Source organism: Motacilla alba, chromosome 4 (assembly GCF_015832195.1).
Source record: "Motacilla alba alba isolate MOTALB_02 chromosome 4, Motacilla_alba_V1.0_pri, whole genome shotgun sequence".
Classification (NCBI taxonomy): domain Eukaryota; kingdom Metazoa; phylum Chordata; class Aves; order Passeriformes; family Motacillidae; genus Motacilla; species Motacilla alba.
The window spans coordinates 14,753,721-14,771,119 of NC_052019.1; the positions used below are offsets into that span (position 1 = coordinate 14,753,721).

Below are 17,399 nucleotides of genomic sequence, written 5' to 3' on the forward strand. Positions count from 1 at the left end.
AACCCTTTATCCCAGAACTGGGAAGTATTTTATCTACATTTTTGATTACACAGGACTCTGCTTTTTAATTGTCTATTTAAAATATAAAATACTTAATATTTCAGTGCCATGGAAATTAGAACATTCAAACAAACAAGATCTTTCTTAGCTATGTCACGTGGCATTCCAATGTTGACTTGATTTTTCACAGAAGATTAATTTCCTCTTTTGGTGGCATAAAACACCTTCAAAAAATTCAGTCTAATGTTTTCATCTTCACTTTTATTCACAGGAATAAATATAAATTTTCTTCACAAGAAAATATGGCTTACAAAACTGACATTTACATCAGCCTCAGGCCACATTAGCATCAGCAGGTCAACTGGATGCATTTCCAAAAGTGCTGGAAGATTTGGAGCACAGCCTAAGGAAGCCTTTTTAGGACCCTCATTTCTGAAACCAAAGTTTGTTATGGTACCCATGGAGAAACTCAGAGTCTGAAATTTTCCAAATCACAATATTTTATCTTTTTTTTTTATTTGTTTGCTTGCTTTTAGCTACTCTACAGAGAAAACTCGCATTTGCAAAAGGAGACCTCTTCTGTAAGTTCATAAATGCACACCATGTGTGTCAACCATAAATGGTTGAAATAAATTCCTTGCAAAGAGAAGGAAAGTCAAAATGGCAGTTCTCCTATATGAACAACCTTTACATGCTTCACTATCTTAATTTGAGCAAAGGACAGAGCTATGCCCAGTAAGTGGATGTCTTTGAAAACCATGCCCCTATCTTTCAAGTCTCTATTACTCAAGTGTCTGCCTCTGTTATTGACAGTGTCTCAGAAGGAAGGATCATTGCCAGGAATGTATTTTGAAACTATCCAAAGCACCAAGTTTGAAACTCTTCAAAATGAAGATGTTTGCTCAGCCATGACCCTCAGCCTGGGTGTCCCAGCCAGGGCACCCTTCATTACACTGTGGAGGAAGCCCTGGAAGAAGCCCATGAACCTGTGCCCAGAGCCTCAAAGCCAAGGACTGGTGACTTGTGGCCAGTGTGGGGACCAGGCTTCTTTGGGAGCTCTGAGCACTTTATGTATTTGAGGCTGCCACTTCCTGCATTTTGAGGCAGATGCTGCTCCTCCCAAATCCCATGCTGAGGGGACTATATGCCAAAAGCAGCTTGGTTTTTTCCTCTTGCCTTGTTTTTACCAAGAAGGAGACAGCTTAGCCTACGATGCTTTCCAGAGATGATATAACATTACCTCAGGGAGGCTATGCCCCCAGTCCTGTTAGGACTCTGTCACACCACATCAGTCTGGAGCACAGGCTTGCTCCTTGCTCCACGGTATAAAACGAGTTCCTTCCAGCAAGAGTTTTACAGCAAGCTCGCAGTTGCTTTAAATTAGAAAAGTTGGCAGGCGGCCAAGGAAAGGAGCAGGAGCTTGTTCAGCTGAGACAGACAGAAAACTCTGTAAGAGCATCAAGCTTCAGATAGGTTTTCACAAAGTACCTTTTTTTTGTCATCCAAGCATTTAAATTTCTTTTAAAGGATTTTGAATCACCAAAAATTACCTGCTGGCTTGAATCTACAACTCTTACACTACCCAAACAGCACGCTGCTTTCCCTGAAAAATCAGATGTCATCTACTCAACTGTGAAGGTAAGTTGTAACTGATTCTACTTTCCTGAACTGACTTCATGAAATGCATTTGGAGAAAGGAATTCAATATAAAGATTTTTCAGAAAAATGCATATTTTTTCTGAGACACATGTAATTCTGTTAGAAATAGACTGTTGTGGTGTCTCGGTGAAATCTGCTTGTGTATCTTCTCTTGTAAGAGATGAGTAATAAACTTGGACATTTATGCACAAAACATCCCCATCGGAAAGTTAGCAGACAGATTGTTTAAAAAATCAAGGATGTAATATTCTGTCAAAAAAAATTGTTTTAAATGTCTACCTTTCACAGGGTTTAGGGTGATAGAATTACCTAAAACATTTTAAAATTATTTCTCTCTATCTAGCATTAATCTTACATTCCACCAACCCAGACCAGAAATTATTTGGGTTTTTTTGCTCATGAATGATTCTATCATCATTCCAAATCTTCACTCTAACTTCAGTTGCTATGGTTTCATAGAAACTTGTTTTGCAAAAAAAAAAAAAAAATTATAAATACCAAATAAACAGTTTTGCTTCAGACTTGCACTATTGCATAGTTATGCTCCTGCATTTACCTTATTAAACTCTCAAAAATAAATCCATTTGTTATTTTGCTGCTGTGTTTATTCTGCTTGGTTGGGTTTTTTTCCAGGTCAATTTACTTTTTGTGTTTCCACTGCTACCAGCAGTGTGCTTTGTGCCTAGGAGTATGCTGGCAAGAGACTGTGTGTTGTTAAATACAGATGAAATGCTGAGTGCAAGTGATTAATCACAACCTTGGGCTGGGTAGGTGACAGTATAAGTGGATTAGCAGTTTCAAGCTCCCTTTTTTCTGCTGGGTCTCTGGTTACCATTACCCAGGCGAGGCTGAGGCAAGCGTTGCCTGCTGCCCAAAACCTGATAGCCACAGTGGGGGATAATTCCTCTATCCCACTCATTTTCAAGGAAATGATGAAGCTTTTCAGGCTGAAGTTTTAGGAAAATATGGGTGTGGGCAGAGCATTACCCACAGCCCTTGAAGCTGTACAAGCTATGGAAATTTAATAACAGGAATCTGCTTCAATTGTGTTCTATAGCATGCTGCATTTAAGAAGAAAATTCCTTCCTGTAGTGCCTGTCCCCTGTTTTGCCTGACTTGGGACTACTTCAGCTGTGCTACTGGAGCAGATATACCCTGGTGAGAATGGAGGGCTTCAATGCCCCTAATGCTGTGTTCCCATGGATCGCATGTATTTAAGAGCAGAGAAACACAGAGCAGGGAGGGCAGGGAAAAGAGAGCAGAAAATCAAAACTGGAAGCGAAGGAGCTGATATGGCTGCCCACTGTCCTGGAAGAAATGCTAAAAGCCTGTTGACTTTGAAGCCCCTGTGTTAAGTTAGTGCCAAATGGGAAGCCCACCATCACCATCTTTGCTGAACTCTGGAAAGGTGGAGCTAGGAACACCTCCACCAGGTGTCTCCTGGGAGAGAAGTACACAGTGTAGGGATTGGGGAGTGTATTGACTCTCTCAGTGCCTGCCTATGCCTTGTCTTTCCTCCACAATACCCCACCAATCTGATGAGTAGGTGGGAGTAAAGGTGGTAAAAACTGCTCAGTGTTCCTTATTGATACTGGAGACAGGAGGGTTTCTGAAGGTGAATATCTCAGCCAAAGGGGCTGCTCCTGGCTCAGCAGCAATGGCAGGAAGGATGCAAACAAAGGTAGTATTTGGTTATTTTATCCCCTTCATCATCTCCACTGTTGCACTTATCCATGGTTCAGTCACAGTGATAAGGTGAGGAGGTAGATGGAAATCCACATTTCTCACAGCTGGGTTTGAGTGCCTGCAGGAGAAGTTCTTCTGTCCCATTCACATAGCTAACTTATATCCTTAATCTGTGACATACCCATTCACAAGTCTATCCCATACACTGGTAAGCCTGATTTTCAGAGCCCTTAAACAGATGCTGTATGAACATTACACAGATAGACTGTCATTGCAAATAACATCCCGGTTACCAAAGGATCATGTTGCAAATGATGAAACTAAAATTTAGATTCACCAGAAAAACTTAACTTCACAGGGAAGCAAAAGTCCTAATGGTTCAACCTTTTACACAAATAATGGTCATTAAAAACGTGTTTCTGATTCAGAGACCTTGCTTGTCACAGATACAAGACAGGTCAAACTTCATTTTCACTGCTGAAGTGGTTTCTCTGTTAGCAAAAAGGACAGCAAAGTGATCATGCATTGCCTTGTAAGAGGAATCTAGAGTCTTTTCAGGCTCATCTTCTTGGTCCTGCCTGGAAAAAAAAAGGCTGCAAATTAAATAATCACTGGACAGATTTCTACTTTAGTTACAGATATTGGGCTGCAACTATCAGCAAAGGGTATTTACTTCTGCTGCCAGTCTCTCTGAAGTAAAAGGTGCACATCACCTCTCTGCATTTCTCTGTTGGGCTGAAGAAGGAATCTAGATTACTCTGATTTCCCAAAGCTGAAATAAACACTTTGTGTTCTTCATAAATTAGGATTCAGATTTCATTTTTTGAAAAGCAGTGTGAAACTGTTAGTGGTTGTCTGAGACTCAGCTGATGTTGAATGCAGATGGAAAAGCCCAAAGTGATGAAATAAAAACAAAGCACCTGATTTAAGTCTGCAAAGATATTTTACAGTTTCATTACACCTTCGAGCTGGAATAGGGCCACATGACCGAGGAGTTTACACATTTCTGTGAGGTTTAGGTGTTGGGAAGAACAGAACTGTTTGGTATAAAATTAATTCTAATCACAGGGGATAATGAGAGCCACTTTTAAAGGGGACGAATAGGCTTTGAATAATGGGAAAACACATCCTGGCAGTGAGAGATATACAGTTATAGAATAATCCAGAGGGAAAGAAGGGATAAGTCTCACTGGCTGGGATGTTTCACTCACTCTGGGCAAACCTAGTAGAAATCTGTGGGGAGCAATCATTCCTAGGCTGAGAGATGTGATAGTCCATATGTTGTGCTGGCTTAAACGCATTGGCTCATCTTCAGTCTGTCTACTGTGTTTGTCTTCCTCATCCATGAGTATCACGTCTCTCAGACCCAAATGGGGCCAGATCTCAAAAATTTAATGGAGATAGTTGATTATGTTTGGACATCATCAGGCCACCCATCCTATTTTCAACTCACATTCTCCCCTTCTCTTTTGGAGAGACCCCAAACCCAAAATCAGACATCCTGTAAGAAACAGGAACATCTCCTTGGCAGGAGTCTAAGGTTAAAGTTAAGGGAAGGGCTAAGGAAGGTTTAAGGAAAGGAGCTGTTTGGTTAAGGGAATGGGGTTTTTGGATGTATTGTAATTCATGCACTTTATTTTATTTCTCTCTCTCTTCTTCTTTTTTTTTTTTTTTTTTTTTTTCCCACTACATTCTTCAATAAAGACATTTTTCTTTCAGGAAAAAATGAGAGTGGGGAGAACATTAATAGCTGAGCTGGGACCTGAAATGTAGTTTAAAAAATGTGCAATAAAAACAGGGAGTGACTTGCTATAAAACCAAGGAGAGCTGGATGGGCAGAGCTGAAGAGATGAGTGTCCAGCCTGCTCACCCCACCTCTTCCCATTGGTGTGATGGGCCTCGTGACTGGTTTCAGGCCAGCGTAGGAGTCCCATCACTGCAGCACAGAGGAAAGTGATTTGTGAGCTGCTGAGAGAGAGACCTCCCTTGGGTTTTTTACCCCTTGGAAAAAAACAAAGAAACTTGGTTTTCTCCTGGATCTGTCCTGCAAAACTCTCCCTTTTCTTGGAGGGGGACTCTCTTGGTGCTGGAACATACATCTGCTATTCTCACTAGCAGTGACGACTCAAGACCAAAAGTCTTTTTCCTTTTCAGGAGTCTATAAAAACTTGATGTTATGCCAGCCTTGCTAGGCCTGCACTGATGTTCCTGCACAGCGCCAGTCTGCTGCCTTTCAGTGCACCTGGGGATTCAGCCTTCTTCCCCAGCACATCCCAGTCTGCTACTTCCAATCCTTTTTCACTGTCACTAAACAGTGGAAATGCAGATGAGCATGTAGATTACTCTTTGCATCCATTCCTTATTCTAGGAATAGAATAGACAACACGTTGGTATTTATTTTACAGAGCAATTGGCTCCTTTGAGTCTCTGTAAGTTCCAGCTCTGTACAGACGTGCTCTGAAAATTATCTTCCAGAGACTGCCCTGTTTTGGCTCCTAAAGCTGAGATCACAGCCCTGCATCAGCAACCCATGCAGTCCCACACATCTCTGCTTGTCTCCTCCTGTGAACTGCCAACCTGGAAGCCTCCTTCTCACAGACCTTCCATTTTCCTGGTGTGTCTGTGTTTGTTTACCCAGGGTAAACCACTTTACCACTTCCTCCCAGGAGGTTCCTGAGGGGGGCAGCCCTTCCTCCCAAAACTACCATGGATGATGGGCCATCCTGTAGCCTGCTCAAATGATCTGGGAAGGCTCTCTCCAGCTTCTGGACAGCTGATTTTCCAGTGGAAAGAGCAAGGCGGCTTTGGCCTTTCCTGACTTATTGTTTGTGCCATTCATATTCCTGCTAGAAAGTGGTGATATGTATCTGCAGATGACCTCTGAGCACCAGCTTTGATGTGGGGCAGCAAGAAAGTATTCCAGGGAGAGGCAGCAATTTTGGGAGTGGGAATAGGATGGCCTACACTCCAGCAAAACAGCTTGCACAAAGCTGTGTGTCCTGGTGTCTGGATCACAGCTCCTGCTCCTCTCCTTGAAGAAGGGAATTTTCATTTCTTTCCCTATCTTGGGTAAAGGGAAAGGAAAGTAAAGAAAAAATGTTCCCCTTACTGACTCAACTTCATCATCATTAATTACTCCATGTGTCTGAAAGTTCAAAATGGGAATGCAAAGATCAAGAAATATCAATAGTCAGACAGATGGGAACAGTTTAGGCAGGATGAGCAGGACCAGCAGTCCTGGCTAACTGTGGAACAGGTTATTCCCTCTCCCCTCCTTCCTGCACCCTCAGAGGGAGTGGGTACTCCCTGTCCTGGGTTGGCCCTGGGGTCTCAGAATGGCTGTGCTGCATAGCCTCCATGGACCTCCATGGCTGTGCAGTGAGCATCATTTGATTCTCCAGAGAAGGGGCTGTATTTCTCTGTATTTTGAAGCTGTACAGATGAGTTACACATTGGACCAGGGTTTTGGAAGCTGCACTGGAGACTGCCTCCAGCTTTTTAAGGAGAATTGAGAATTTCCTCTGCAGAACTGCCTAGGATGGCTATCTCCATGCTGACAGGCCACACACCTCAGTCCTGATTCAAAATTCCTGTTCATGGAATTTCTCAGACAGAAACACATCACTTTGCACTGCGTCACACCTGAACAGTGCCTCCTGCACTACCAGGAGGTGCCTAAATTATAGGATCTGTTGTATACAGTGAGAGTCTGCTCTGAACCTGCCTGGAGTGCCTGCCTCTGACAGATATACAAAATTTGTTATCAAATAGAGATAATCCTTAAACTCACCGGGACAAAATATCCAGGAAAAAAATAAAAGGGCACCTTGGGAACAGGAGCTGTTAGAAACCACAGATTATCTTGTATTCTCCCTTTCTGCAGACATGCTCTGTCCTTGAGAGTCAGGGCTTCTGTCTGAGACTTTTGATTGCCAAAGGCTGGGAAAAAAATGTCTGAATGGTGTGTGTAAAACATCTGTTTCTGCAGCTCAACAGGGCATGTATTAAATCCCTGTAGTGAGAGTCAGGTCACAACTGAGGTCAAATCAGTCCTCACAGTTCCTTTCCTGTGTGTTACATAAGGACCTGCACAGGCTGGGTCTGCTGTGGGTGCAGCTCCAGGGATGCCCCGGGGCATATTTGGATTGCTGTATCTGGCAGGATTTAGCCCTAGATTTCCCCTCCTGCAGATGAGATCTTGTAGCCAGGAGGATTCTTTTCATACCTCCTGAACAAGTTAAACACCCATGTGAAGTACTTTGATGAGATGTGTCTCTTGGCCATTTCCAACCTGACTCAGCAAGCAGGAAGTTGTATCACCTCTGCAAGGATTGGCCAGGGTTGTGAAACCTCTCTGTTCTGTTAGTTGGGGCCATTTTCTTCATCAGAAGGGATGGCTGAGAAACTCACTGCCATCAGTGCTTATGCTTGAGCAGCCTCTGCATTGACTCTGGCACGAGCTTTGGATTCCTTGTCATTAAGACCTGATGATCCCATAGCAGGAACAATTTTGTTTGCATGGAAGAACTGCCAAGACACCCTTGAAAGGAAGGCTCTGCCAAGAGCCCACTGCTGGAGATGCTCAGCACTGCCCCAGCCTCCCCAGGAACTATCCTGAGCAAGCCCAGGAGCCTCCCCTGCCCGCTGAGTCCCAGGGCAGAGGGGAGACAGGGGTCTGATCCTTTCAGACCCCATGGCCAGAGGTGGAAGGACCACGGCCTGGCACAGAATGCCCCCACCAGAGAGAGCAGCCCAGCCAGCCATGTTCCTGTGCACGCCTCCATTCCAGGCTGTCAGAGGAAGCAGATGTTTCTAATTTATCACTAAATCCAAACAACTTAATCCACCAAATATGCAGCGGGGGGGGGGGGGGGGGGGCGCTGGTTTTCACTTAAAGTTGATTTATAAATTGGATGATTGAGGTTAATTTGTCTATGAATGAGGCAAATCTGTGTCAGATATTGTTACTAATGCTTCCTCCCTCTAATTTTTGCAAGTCCTAAACATCCAAAGCCTTTTCAACCTGAGGCAATGGGACACATTCCTGTTCTGCTGGCCAAAAGCATCTGGCACTGTTTCCTTTCATCAACAACCCCAATATTTATCTATTTAGCCCTTCAGAACATTATTTGGGTGTAACAGATGCTGCAGCCCTCTGTGGTATGGGTGCCAGTGGCAGGCCTCAGCAGCACCCCTGGCACACACCTTGTTTTTGGGAGTTATTTCCCCTTGGTTGCCTGGTAGTGATGGCTGGAGGGCAGCCTGGCACCAGAGGAGCCTGTGCTGTGAGCCCCGGGCAGTGGGGACTGTGCTCAGGGCTGCACAGAAACTGCATCTTCACAACATGGCTGAAGGCCCTGATGGGAAGGGTCCTGAGTCCAAACCCATTTCTGATTACACTGAGAAAATGATTGGGTTTCCCTATGTTTATCAATCCTGGAGATTATGGCCAGCCTCAGACCATCTGTGTTTCAGCACATGCACAACTATTGATCCATCCAGCTACAAACAACACACACACCCTGCTCCTACAACCAATACACATGTCCTGCTTCTGGTGACACCCACTGCAGACCACCGGTTCCTACTGCTCATAGCTTGTGTTGCTGTTCATGGAAAAGGGCTCTTCTGCAAGCAGCTGGCACTCAACTGCCATGCACAGCAGCAGCAGCAATGCAGTAGCCTTAAAAAGACCTTAACAGCATAAGCCTTGTGTGCCTGTGGAAGGTGAGGGGGAAAGGCAGCCCCAGGCAGCAGCAGGATTGTCAAAGCAGCTGGGCATCCACACAACAGAGAATACCTGGTGCAGGAGTGGGAGGGGGTCCTTGGGTAGGGCCTTGGCAGCCTACAGACCCCCACTCTGTGGTGCAGGGATGGGAACACCAGGAGCACAAATTGGCACACTAAAGCTGGTTACATGGGAAAGGAGCAGCTGTACTGATTTGTTCAGCTGCACCTCTGAAAATAAGGATTTCATTAGGTGTCCTTGCCTGGTAGACATTGCAGTGCTCCTTATTCCTCACAAGGCAGTGCCTCTGCTGCAGAGAGGGACCCAGTGGCACAGACTGACCCCAGATGTCACACACAAGAATCAGTCCCTTCAACCCAGGAGTATGGGCTCCTGCACTGCAGCCGTGCCTTAGCACACTGCTTTTGGACATTTGGACTTCCAGGTTGGATTGCAGTAGCTGAGTGCGTTGTAAGAAAACACAAAATAGCCTCATATGCAGCTCTCTGTTGGGGTCACTGCAATGGTGATAAGGCTGTGGGATGCTGTTGCAATGACCAATGTCCCTCTCCTTAGCAGTCTCTTCAGCTGTGAGCAGGATCTCCTGGGGTTGGAGCAGTCAGGAAATCCTTCTCCTCCATTATTTCTATTCAGTGGCAGCATTAGACAATGTACCAGGATGTCACTGAACTTCTCTACAAGTCCAAATATCAGGTAGGCTAAAGGGAAGAGTGAAAAGGAGAACAGAAGAAAAGCAGCAGCAGCAGCAGCAGCAGCAGTGGGAGCAGGAATCAGAGCCCTCAGTGCTCTGCTACAGCTACTGCATTCCCATCCCTCCCCTACACAAAACGCGTAAAGCGAGCTGCAAAATAATGAGTTTGAGAAGAAAACTGAAGACACCTGGAACAACACTGATCTTGAAAAGAGCTGAAGCAATTCTAGGTTTTGTCTAACAAAAGAAATCAATCTTTTTTGTAATTCAATCCAGACAAGCCTGCAGCACTTCAAGAGTTTTAAGCTACATGCAATGGGAGTACCATAAACAATTTATTCTGCAATGGTGCAGTCTGCTTTTCAGTCATGAAGCCTTTTCCCAAGTGAAGAGATGGCATTCAATTCACTTTTACCATTGATTCAGAGAGCTGGGCTGTGCTTCAAATGGTGATATACACTGTAAGTGGCTTCTCCTCTACCTAGTTAAAGAGGTGCCTTCCTTCATTCTGCACCCATAAGGGATGGTCAGAGATATCCCCATGTCTGAAAGCTTTGTGCTTGCAGGAAGGAAATTGATTGCAGCTCATTGCAAGAAAAGAACATTTTACTTTGATGTTTTCGATAGCTTGGTCTGAAATAGCCTCAACCTCAGTCTAGACCTGATGAAAAGTGATGAATTTGAACAAGCAAAGTTGTTTCAAATTTCCAGATATATATTGTACATGATATTCTGGTGCCCTAATTTTTATTTCTGCTTGTTTTTTCCAAGGTTATAGAGAAGAAAGGGATATAGATTTAACTTATGGGAGACTTGATGTGTGCATAAAGGACCATTTTCTTAAACTGTCAGAAGATTAAACATAATGCTTTGCAATCATGTTCAAGGTACATGAGCAGCAGATTTTTGATGGGAAAGTGACACAAGCTACTGACAGAAAGACTGCTCTCTAATTCCTGGGGAGTTTATTTTGCCTTCCTTCCTCTGATGAAGTAGCAGTACTTGAAATAGGTTTTGCTTTTGGCTGAAGATACATTCCACAATGGAGAAATGTCCTTGACTTAAAACATCTCCAGGATTCATCCATGTTATCTGACCTCTGAGAGGAAAGGAATTTAACAAAAAATCCTTTCTGACCCTCAGATGGAAGATCACATGAGTGCAGGCTTAGGACATTTATATCTGAGCGTGAGAGTTTCTTTTGATGGGTTTTAATGTTATGTGTTGTTGATGTTCCTAAATTATACCACTCGGTGAAGCATTCAAAAACAAATGTTCAGCCCCCCTGGGGTATGTTCAAGGGCTAAGGATAAGCTTTGATGTGGATATAAAGCCATGATGGCTGTCAGATCCTCAGTCATCTTCCAGTGGCACCAATGTGACCAGAAAGGGAATAGATATGCTTTCACAAAGTTTTCAGCCAGAACTTCAACTTCCGTTGCTGCAAACTGATTATGCTGCCTTTGCAACCAGTGCAGCAGTATGGGTGTCTGTCAGCTCAAGAACTGGCTGTTCAGATTTCCAGACAGAAGTTATATGGGCAAGATATTACACATTACAGGTTTAAAAAGGAGATTTGCCTTTTACATTTTAAGGACATATTAAAATAAATTACAAACTAAAAAGTCAGAATTCTTCCATTTTTTAATGTGCAGATCCTGAGTCCTTGTCCATTTTTCCCTGGTCCCCACACTATCTGAGACCACGTGAGTTAGTGTCATTAGCACCTTGCCTCAAGTGAGAAATTGCTGCAATCCTAATTTGGCTGGTTTGGCAGGCCCCAGCAGGAATGCAGCAAAGTCTAGAATCGGGCTGGCAATGTGGAACATCCACAGAAGGGTTGCAAAGGCGCTTAACTGGATCCCTCCAGGAAGCAGAACTAGTCTAGCATACCAAGCATACGTCTATGGCCCATACTATATTTTTTTTGTTTTTCACAGAAGTGATACATCATTTCCCAGCTACATGCCATATATATATATATATATATGTGTGTGTGTGTGTGTGTATGTATTTTATATATTTATATTTTTCCTATATATATATATATATAAAAATATATATATATAACCATCATGGGACCAGATATAAAATAGCATTACTCACCCAAATCTAAATGTGAGATCAAAATATGAGGGCCATCCTTATGAGGCACTCATTTAGATAGAAACATTCTTGTCTTTCAAGAAAATACTATCTTGCCTTTCAATTCTTCCCAAGCCCTCCTATGTATGAACTGAATTTCAAAATTAAAATTGATTGCAGGTGTCTTAAGTATATTTTTCTAAGCCTTCAATTTAAACAAGTTACAGCAATACTCACCTTCATACAGTTTTTGATCATTATGATATGAATTCTCACTGACAGCAATAAAGACCATGGGGACCTTTCCTCATTTCCAGAACCAGATTTTTTTAATTTGGATCCCATTTTAGACTGTCAGAAGGGCTGTTTTCTAAGGAGAATCATTCATTTGATGATCCCTAGTACAGCTGCCTACCACATGTACAGCAGCAGTGCTGGCGTTTTTCATTTTCCCCCACTTTCAGCCTCAGCACTGGAACCCATTACACAGCTGGCATCTCATAAGTGCCGTGTTACTTTGACCCTTGCTTCAAAAAATGATCTGTAATAGCAAGGTGGCTATTAATAACTAACAGCAGGAATGCACAGAGAGCTGACAGCACACAGGATGGCAGCCCTGAGAGATGACCACTCACTATCTTACTCTGCACAGATTGTAATCTCTGACAAATATCATCCTTGTGCTCTAGGTCCAATATTTTGGCTTCCTTGCCAAATAAGTATAATCAAATAACTGGGTGATCAGCTATGGCAATAACCACAAGTTTGTAATTACCTGGGATAAAAGATGCAAAATGCCTCTGGATCCTAATCACTGAGTCATCTTGCTCTTGGAGGTAATAGGGGGCAGGTGTGCTGTATGGAATGGAAACCTCTGTATAATAGAGTGATCACTGAAGAGGTAGCTGCCAGCTGATTAGACCTGCTTTAAGCAGACGTTGGATGAGATGAACTCAAAACATCCCTTCCATCCCAACTTACTCCTGTGACTCTGCTCTAATGCTGCACCTCTGCACATACATCCCCTTGGGCCACTGGGGACCAGAGTGCACATGGACAAAGCAGTGCTGCAGGATACAGCCTGCCTCCCTCAGGGACTGGTCAAGCCATGGACTGAACCAATTCAGGGCAGATTGATGCCTCCACCAAAAGCACTTTGGTACTTGTGGCCCCAGGCTCACCCTAGAAAGAGTACAGGTGGCCTTAGGTAGAACTGGGCCTCCATGGAGCCAAGCAATGGCAGGTTCATCTCCAGATTACCTAAAGGTAATGAAAGTTTACCACACCGGGGAATATGCTCTGTAGCTCACACTGACCTGCCATTTCATCTTACATCACCACTGCATCAGTATTTCAGTCCTTCTTGCTCAGCCTTTACATGAAATAGCAAAATTAAGCCTTGTGGTTCCTATGGACTATCTATGTATCTCTCATGAAGTAATAAAGTGTGGACTTTGTAAAAGACCTGTACACTGACACTGGAAATAATAGCTACTGGGATGTATATATATATATATGTATGTATATATAGTCGGGGTTTTTTTAAAGCCGTGAGTAAAATGAGACCATTTCCAAAGTCTGATCAAAGCAGTTTAATAGACTGTGTTACATCACAGCTGGGGACCTGCTTTCTCAGGCTCTCCGAGATAACCACAGTGCCATGCCAGCAGAGCAGCGCTCCCAGACTGCAGGCAGCACAGCGCAACCCACCTCTTGGGTGGAAAAATAAATGAGAAACATAGGACACTAATTTATATATGAGGATCTACTTCCTTGGGGAGTAGAAAAAGGAAGAAAAAAATATTCTCATGGTTTTGATGTGGTTGATCATGACACAGACTTCACCCTACAAGTCTCGTACTTTTCTATCTGCATTACAGCTCGTGGGGCCCTGGCCAGGTTTCCATGTTCATATTTGCAACTGCAGCTGTAACTGTGACTCTTATGTTGGGAACTGTTTTCTTAACTCTGCATGGACATCTGTGAATGCACATACAATAATCTCCAGTAAGGCAAATGACATTTGCAGGGACCAGCTGCCTCCAGTGAGGAGGCAAACGTGAGGCAACGTGGCACAGGGCCACAGTAGAATGAAGCACCCAGAGGCCTGCAGTGCTTACACAGTTGTGGTGTGGCTGAATTGGGCTGGGGATAGATGACATCATCCATTCCTGGGGGCTGCAAGTGCACTGCCCAATGGCTTGTTGCTTCCTTAGTCAAAAGCCAAGTCCCTGGGGCAGAAACCAAGTCATGCCTGGGAGTAATTAAATGGCGCTCAAATTAGTACTGTGGTTTAAGTGTCCCTACTGAATTGAAGTCAGTTCAGCCCTCAGAAGTTAGGTAGATATTCTGCTTGTCTCACAACACTTCACAGAGCAGCAGGTCATAGGTCCCAGGTTTTTGAAGTTTAGCCTCTTGCAGTTATGGACAGACAGATGGACAGGATCCCGACACGCCCCACTCGCGGGACTGCTGCCTGCAACCTGGGCGTGTGCGAGCAGTCTCCGTGCCAAGCCTTGCTCCTACACACCCGGTCACAGGGTCTCCAACATCATAAAACAAGACTGAAAGTAAAAAATGCCAGCTATTTTCTAAAAATAGAAAAGATGAGCTGGGACAGAGGGAGAAGACGCATCCTTGCCGATGGTTTAGCAGTGGGGGAAGAGGTTCCGCTGGCAGCTGACAAAAGGCTCACCCCAGCATGGCTGAGCAACAGAGCAATAGATTTCAAACATGTATTTAAATTTAAAAAAAAACCCAGCAAATATTTTTAAATTCAAGATATATGGTTTGATAGTGCCTCATATTTTGAAACTGTTAGTGGAGAAAGGAAAAGTGAAACAACAGGAAGAGCTGAAAGGAGCCAAAATTAATTTACTGTGGACTTATTGTTTCAGTTTTCAACAAAGGAAATGGATATAAATGGAAACTAAATTGAAACTGAGGTCTCTCTCATTCAACAAAATATATCACTGCTACTAGTCAGTAGATGCAGAAAGACAATTTAATTACTAATAAACAACTTTGAAGTTATACTTCTGTTTTAGTGTCATAATAAAGCTGTAACATAAAATATAAAAAAAAACCAATAAAAGCTGAACCCAAGTCTTCAGGTTCAAGAAAAACATTGATAACACACATACAAAATGTGTAGGGAATTTTCAAGTCTGTTGTTCACACAAGAGAATAAAAAAAGAGATCATTTGATCATTCTTCATTAAAAACTATTATTTCCTTAAGCTAGAAAAAAAAATTCTTGTTAAAAGTTTTGAGGGCTTTTTCATTTGTTTCTTTTATCTTTCCATTTCATAAAACCAAGAAAATTGAATTTACAATATTTTAAAGTTTGATTCTGGACTGTAAGCTTATTTCTCTTTTTTCCTCTTTTGCAACTGAATACAATGGAATGAATGAGGACTTTTATTTCCTTTCTTATCTTTGCTGCTCTTAATATGGCTTTTTTTCATCTTCTCCATAAAACCCGTCCTTAGTGCCTGAGAATTATATGACTACGTTTAAACTATTGTCTTTAGTCTTGAAGATGTAATTTTAAAATGGAACAGAGATTCTTTTTTCCTGAAGCCTTACATTTACCTATTTTCAGTTACAATATCTTTTTACTTTTCTTCTTTGTCTCCCTAGTTGCTCCACTGAGGACTTGTTGCAAAAGCTATGCTTGTTTTTATGAAATTTAGTAAGTTTAAGTAGAGAAAAGGGAACAAATAGAGGAAAAAAATCAGTAAACAGATCTTTCTTTTGAAGGAGAAAAAAAAAAAAACTGGAAACCACTCGTTTTGCTTTCAGGTAATTAATTAATTTGATTTATGATATCCAAAATGCTAAACTTCAGTATGGGTTACATTTCCTGGCTGGGATACAGAGAGATTCTCAGAAAATTGAGGTTTGAAATAGAAAGCCAGCAGCAGCCTCATCTGGAACACAAGGAACCTCAGCAGAGGGGACAGAGCTCGAGAGTGCTGCCACTTGGGACCCACAAACTGAAATAGAGAAGCCTGTCATCTTTGTTTTATTTTTAAAATATGTGAAGAAATGAAAAGCCAAGAGCGAGCCCCGTGTTTTGGTTTGCTGTGCCTGTGCTAGCAGCTCTGCTCTCGTGCCCTCCCGACGCACAGCACACATGCCACAGCTCCTGCGCTCCCGTCGCTCGCTCTGATGTTACTGCTCAAGTATGCACTCAGCAAAGAGCCAGCAGATACAGGAGATTTATTCTACTTGTTGAGGTCAAGGACTCCTTCTCTTTGGATTCAGCAGGGAGGGAACTCTTTCGTCGTAGCTCCAGACAGGCTTTCTGCTTTGCCGTCTACTGTCAGTGCGCACCACAGATAAAGAAACATCTGAGAGGATTTTTAAAGGATTCATCAATCCAAAGCTGGGTGAGCTATGTGCTGTCTCCAGTGTCAGAGTTAGGAGACTTTCAGCAAGGGACAATATTTGCACAAAGTGCAAGCCAGAGGCTCCAGCTGCTGCAAACTTTTGCAAGCCGTGTAAGTAAAGGGCTTTATTTTGTTGAAACAAACTTTGTATGTTCTCTTGCCTCATAAAAACACTGAGATAATATAAATTTTAGATGAATTTCCTAATACTAGTAATGTTGCTATCCTGCTGTCTCTTTGAATAACGCATGTATGTCAGCACAATAATTAAATATCTTACCTTGTTTTGCTTGTGAGTCTTGTAAGGAGCAGAATCTGCTGCGCCTCAGGCGGGCTCTGTTTGCTTTTCTGATCGCTTTTTCATTCTGTTTCTGAGTCATTTCTGTTCTTTCCTTGTGATCGGCACAGAGACCTTTCTCATTTCTCTGATTTCTTTTATTTCAAGGACAATGAGAAGCTGGCAGGGAAATGAAAACAAAGAGCATAAAAGTAGTTTATAAAGTGTTGTCAGTGAACCCAAAAGTGGTGTGCAACCCTTGTGTTGACCTTGTGGTCTTGTGAAATTTTATGTGCTTTATAGTGAGGTTCGAGGAGTCACAGATTATGTGACTAAGAGGAACATTAAACAACAGAAGAAATATTTTGATTGCTTTATAAGAGGTAACTTCATGTTCATGCTCATATTTAAATTTGTCACTTTCTCTGTGGTTATCTGGAGCTTATGGCAGGGGATGGATCACCTTTCTCTGAGCTTCACAATGTAACTTAAAGTCATTAAATAGTTCCTTGTTTTCTATGTAGTTCATGTACTTTTTGGCATCAATAGGCCTAGCAGAGAGCTATTGAAGTGCCAAATTTCTCTTCTTGTCTGTGAAGTCCTCCCTGCCATTTTGATTGCTGCCAAAATGTAGACATGGTGATAAATAAATGGAAGCTATATTAGATTCACTGACTAGGTACAAGTGGTAGTACCCTGAGACAGAAATACCATGCACTCAGAATTCTCAGTGTCTTCCTGTTCAGAGAATCTCTATTTCCCTTGCATTCCTTATCCAGAAAGCATCTGATTCCTTTGACTTTGCATCTTTGCACATTCTATTTGGCTCACACATTTTCTCAGTTCCCAATACCTTTA

At 42.7% G+C, this 17,399-nt stretch overlaps 1 protein-coding gene across 4 annotated transcripts in view; it reads left to right on the plus strand.

The window, feature by feature from the left end:
* The first annotated feature begins 1,223 nt into the window (after positions 1–1,223).
* Positions 1,224–17,399, plus strand: part of C1QTNF7 (C1q and TNF related 7) — a 50,406-nt gene continuing 34,230 nt past the window's right edge. For 2 of the 4 annotated variants that reach the window (XM_038136169.1, XM_038136166.1), the window contains exon 1: positions 15,489–16,375. The gene's annotated coding sequence lies outside the window, so the exon portion shown is untranslated. Of the gene's footprint in view, positions 1,639–15,468; positions 16,376–17,399 lie in introns of those variants that run through there. The other 2 variants (XM_038136168.1, XM_038136171.1) reach the window with 2 other exon arrangements.